Consider the following 6,023-nt stretch of genomic DNA (forward strand, 5'->3'; position numbering starts at 1 on the left):
CCCGCGGCTCCGCACCCCACCGGTGCACGCTGCATCAGCACGGAGCGCGGCCCCTGCGGCACACGACGTCCTCGGGCTCCCGATGTCCCGCGGGCACTTGGTTCGCCCAGCCCGTCCCGTTGGGGCTCACGGCTTGCGTTGGTCAGGGTACCCCTGGGATGAGGAGCTGCAGCCCCCTAGCATCCTAGCAAGGGGTGATGCAGTTTCTCTGCTCCTGGGATTGTAATTTATTTTGGGTTTTGTTGTTACAGGGGTTATGTCTTGTCTACTGGTAAGATGAAATCTGGCCCTCAGGCTTGTGTTCCTCAGCTGTGAATTAAAAAAAAAAAAAGAAGCCTCTTTCCTCCTCATGTCCTTCAGTACTTTTGCATTCCTCTTTTTCTAAGAAGCATCACCTCTTCATTGCCCTCCCTGCACTCCCTTGGAATTTTTTATTTTTTTTTTTTTTCATTAATGTAAATATTTGCAGGAGGAGTAACCATGATGAAATTCTGCAGCGGGAAACCATCCGGTGAAAACCCACAGGGACTTCTCCTCTGCTACCTGGGGCAACACACACTCTGGGATCTCCCAGGATGGGCTGAAGACCCCAGGTGAGGTCAGCAAAGCTGCAGCTAAGGGAGCCCCTTGCAGACCAAGCACTACCACATGCCCGGGCAGAGAGCCTGTGCAGAGATAAGAGCCATGTGCCTATGTGAATGCAGCATCCACGCAGCACAACTCCAGCTGTCTTACAATAGCAGAGTGCACTGCAGCCCACCTGGAATAAGCGAGGTGTGTTTGCATTACAGCCCAACTCTGCAACCCTGTGTTAACAAAGCGTTCCTTGCCTGCATCATCGCATTCCTCTGCAACCACTCAATAGCACCCTGCTACCTGCTCATGCTCTGCAACCTCATGATAACAAGCCCGTGAGTCATCTCACCTCCCATGTAATCCCGCAGTAACAAACTGGTGTTTTCCTTTGGGCCAACCCTCCTGTACAACCCTACAATAACTGAGTGCCCCGAGGCTGTGCACGCTGCCATTGCCGCAGCAGTGCTGGTGCAAGCGGTGCTCTGGGGAAGTGGTGTAACCCACAGGGAAATCCCTCCCTGTATGCAGCCTCTTCTGCCTCCTGCTCCAGGGTATTAATAAATGCAATGATTGGGATATGAGGTGTTAAGGAATTCAATGAGCACTATCCAAGGGGCAAACTAAGCTGTCTCCCAGGGTGGTAGTGCTGGAGAATGAGGAGTCCCTTCCCTTCGGTTCTCCCATGTGGTTGGGAGAAGCATTGTTTTTTGCAGCTCTTTGCAAATGCAGTAGTTTCCCTAGTCTAAAATGGGGACTTTGGGAGCAGTAGGGTGAGTGTGCCCAGCCCAGCACGCACACAGGCTCCGCGATGTGGGCATGCGCTCGGCTGTGGTTGAGGCTATGTGCCCAAACTGCCCAAGGAATGTTGCAGCTTGGCACATCTGCTCGTGGCCTGGGCTGCAACCTCGCTGGCCACATGTGGCCACATCTGCCCTGCCTGTGCCACAAAATGCTGGGGCCATGCCAGGGCTTGGGATGTCCCTCCCTGAGCTATCCCTATGGCCTCTGAGGTGCTTTGAACATCTGTTCATGGGGATTTTCCCTCCATTCAACTTCTTGCTTTCCCCTTCCAACTCCACAATGCTGCTCTGCTCCCATTCCCTGCAATGCTCATGAGCTGCAACCTGCAGGATCAGCTCCTTAGGATGATTGACAGTAAGCATTTGGCTGTCGTTCCCTCCTGGGAGCAGACCCTGGGCTTTCTCTCGTGCTTTGTAGGGTGCTGGGAGTTGAGAGCTGGGCTGCTTGGCGCCGGCACTGGCAGAAAGCCATGTAATGCTTTCTCTGCTGCTGCAGAGCTGGAGAGCCCATCTGCACTGCAGATCTGGGGAATCCCCCAGCTCTGCCAGAAGCAATGTTGGGAAGGCAAAACCAGGGATTGATTTTGAGAGGTCATGGGGTAAACAGTGCAGACAGACTCTCCACAGTGGAGTACTGGGATAGAGGGCAACAGGGCTTGCTAGGGCACCAGCAGCATGCAGAGCCAGTAAGGAGAGACTGAAACATTGAGTGAGGAAGGGGCAGTTTGGTGAGAGCAGAGTGGGGCCTGCTTGAACAGCGGAGTGCTCATTGGGGCTGGGAAACCTGGCAAAGAACCCCCAGGGCCCCCTAGGATAGGGCTGCTGTGACACATCACATCTCTGACACTGCAGCTTCTGCCCTGCTCCATCCTCAGGCTGAGACTGCATGCATCCCACATCCCACATCCCAGACTGGCTGCTGCATCCTGCTCAGCAATGGGTCACCCACTCAGCACCCCAGGAGGGCCAAATCTGGGAACTGTGTGCTTCTTCTCCCCTCTCTCACTTCTGAGAAGACACAGCCAGTCCCAGCCCAGAGGGGGAACTGCCAGCTCTTGTCTAGGCAGGTCAGGACTCAGGCACATGAACAGAAGGGTTGGGGCTTACATTACAGTATCACAGACTTATGCAGGACACCCCTTCCCCCCATTCTCCTCCCCCAACGTTCTGGGTTATACACTGCTCTCCCTCCCAGACTTCAGACTAAACTCAAAGTGAGATGTGTATGGCCACAGTGGAGGTGCTGCGTCACGGTGGCAAGGGACAGGACACTGGTCCTCAGCAACCACCAGATGCATCTGCGATCACCGGAATTCTGACTGAAGGGAGATGAAGGTAGGAGATGAATGCATGTGAATGCTGTGGTGTAACCCCATGATGCCTGTGCACTGCAATTCTTGACCCCAAGCCCAGCCCCAGTGGCTGTTCTTGGTGTCCCAAAGGCATGGATTCCTGATGGGCTGGACAAGGCAATGGAAAGCTGCTCATGCTTGCCTGGTCCGGCCAGGCTCTGGCTGACGTGCACTGGGCATGGCCCTGCTCAAAGTGCAGGCTTGCTGTGTGTTTACTCTGGCCAGCCTGGAGTGTACAGGAAACCAGAGAGCTCTGCACGCTGGCTGTCACTTTGTTTATTATGGTCACAGCTCGGGCTGTTTGCACTGCTGAAATGAGGCAGCAAAAACCCCAATTGGTGCTGCATAGCTTCCACCCTGCCAGCTCTGCTTTGCTCCGATTCATCTTGCTGTCCTGCAACTGGAACAGGATGGCAGGATGCTCCATGCCATGCAAAGCTCATCCTGTCTGTTAGCAGCTTGTCTTGTCCCAGCTGTAGCCAGCCATACCACGCAAGGAGAAACTGCTGGCAGATGCCCAGCCTGGTGCCACTCCATATATTACCCACAGTGGCACATGGATTTCTTAGCAATATCACATAGAATCATAGAATCCTTACAGTTGGAGAGGACATTTAAAAGTCATTTAGTTAAACTCTTCTGCAATAGATAGAGATGTGCACAGCTAGATCTGGTTGCTCATAGTCTGGTCCAGCTTGGCCTTGAAAGTCTCCAGCAACATGGCATCCACCACTGCTCTGTGCAACCTGTTCCAGTGCCTCACCACCCTCACTGTAAAAGACTTTTTCCTTGTATCTAACCTAAATCTACCCTTTTTAAACTTGAAACTGTTTTGTGTTGTCCTATCACAAGAGACCCTGCTAAAGAGTCTGTCCCCTTCTTTCCTGTAGCTCCACATCTTCCTCATTTCTTCACTTCTGTCCTGCAGAACAGCAATGCACATTGTACTCCAGAGCTGTACTGCTCCAAAATTTTTGCTTCATCTACCTCACCAGCCAAGGGAAGGAAGCATGCAGGATCCCACAGCTCAGTGCTCATGACCAGCAGTTCCACCTTCAGCCTGCTGCTGTTGTTCTGGAGGGAACACCACAGCTGCTGTAAGGATGACAATAAAATAAACCTGGCTCTTTCCCCCAGCAGACTCAGCCGCTCCCAGCGCTGTGCACGGCAACATGCCAAATGTTCCATGCTGCAAACTGGAGGCAACTCACAGCTGAAGAGGGGTGGCAGAGAGAAGAGATACTGTGCACTCTGCTATTTATAGGGCTACCCTGTGCCAGGGCTTGACTGGCAGCATCAAGGGCTGGGCTGGCATGGAGGGATGTCAGGGCAGAAACAACAGCCAGAAACCTGGGGACATGAGAGCAAACTTGCCAGCACTTGGAGGGCTCCTCATCCCTGCTCACAAGCTGAGCCATGTGGTTCACTGGGCTGCCTGGCTATTAAAGGGGGAAAGCGCCATCAAGACAGTAAACAGGGAGCCAAGCCAGTGCCTACAACCCATGGTGATTTGGTTCTTTTCCATTACAATGTCTCTAGCTCCTTCCCCTTTGTTCTTCCTTCATCTTGTGTTTTGCTGAAGGCTCTGTGTGCCCATGCATTGGCCACTAGGATGGAAAAATCTGTGTGGGACACAGAGAGCAGTATGGAAGAAGGGTTTATAGACACCGATGTCAGTTTTGTTCAGTTTTGGCCTTCTGGCATTCGTGTTTTCTATCAAAAGAATGTCCAAGGAAGAGTTCAGTGAAGGAACATGGTAATATTTGATTTTGACTTGCTGAAGAAATGGTATTTATAGTGTGAGATAGCGAGCAACAACTGAAGTGGAACATGAGAAATTATTTCCAAAGGAAAACTTGAATGTTTCCTTCCAGAAAGGCTGACCGTAATGCCTGGACGCTGCTGGGCTCCACCTCTCCTCCCTCCTGTTGTGCAGGCTGGATTTCTCTCCTGGCAGCATCTCCCCCATACTGGGCCCCCGTGGCTGGATGCTGCACACACATCTGCCCCAAGAGACTCCTGTCCAGGGACGAGATTTGGCTCCTTCCCAAAGACGCCAATGACTACAAGTTGGCTTTTGATAATTTAAACTCATAGATACATCACTTGTGTCCCTATTCCTTAGTCACTTGGCAAAATGACTCTCAATTTCCCAAGCAAAATCAGCACAATCAAAGGGATTCTGCTGTTTCTGGGACAATTGCATTATTTTGCAAGGGATGCTTCTTCTGTGCCTCTTAGCCAGCTCTGCTAATTGTTTGCTCCTGTTGTGGCTGCTAGGAGGTGGGATCAAGAGGCCTCCTTAACCTTTCCAAGATGGTGTAAAATCAGAGCAGGGACCTGCTACTGGATGCAGATCAAAGGTCCTTTCCCATGTCTGTGCTCCTAGATGCTGCTCTTTATCATTATTGTGAGAGAGAGGAGTAGGAAATGGGATGGGATGGGATGGGATGGGATGGAATGGAATGGGATGGAATGGGATGGAATGGGATGGAATAGAATAGAATGGAATGGAATAGAATTGAATGGAATGGAATGGAACGGAACGGAACAGAACAGAACAAAACAGAACAGAACAGAATAGAATAGAATAGTTGTCAGGGACTTAGAAAAATCAAGTCCAACTGCCTAACCACTTCAGGGCTAACCAAAAATTAAAGCATGTTATTGAGGGCATTATCTAAATGTCTCTTCAACACTGGTGGGCAGGAACACGAACCATTTCTCTAGAATGTGTTTTTTAAGTGTGTGGCTACCCTCGCAGTAAATCAGTTTTTCCTGATGTCCATTATGAACCTCTCTGATGCAGCTTTGTGGCCATTCCCATGTATAATGGCACTGGTTCCCAAGGAGAAGGGACCACCCTCCCTTTCCATTTTCCCTCCTTAGGAAGTTGCAGCCAGTTAAGAGGTCACCCCTCAGTCTCCTTTTCTTCAAACCTAGGTGTCTTTACTCTCTCCAGCCTTCCAGCTGGTTTATGAGCTTTGCTGTCCTCCTTTGAAAAATTTCAAAGACCTTAACATCATTTCAAAGACCTTTACATGGGGAAAATTGATTGCAACATTCAAGGTGAGCTCACACCAACACTAGATATAGTGGGAGAATCACTGGTTTTGATCAACTGACTGTTCCATGCATCCTAAGATGCAGTTTGCCCTAATAGGTCCATAGATGCTGTGATTTAGTAGTGGGCTCCCCAGTACCTGCTGTACCAGAGCATTGCTCTTGATCTTCCCTTGATATCCTGCTTAGTTTTGCTGACTGAAGAGAAATGAAATAAAATAACCAGAATAAA

This window comes from Tympanuchus pallidicinctus, unplaced genomic scaffold, assembly GCF_026119805.1.
Source record: "Tympanuchus pallidicinctus isolate F22 unplaced genomic scaffold, pur_lepc_1.0 scaffold9, whole genome shotgun sequence".
In the NCBI taxonomy this organism is placed as follows: Eukaryota; Metazoa; Chordata; class Aves; order Galliformes; family Phasianidae; genus Tympanuchus; species Tympanuchus pallidicinctus.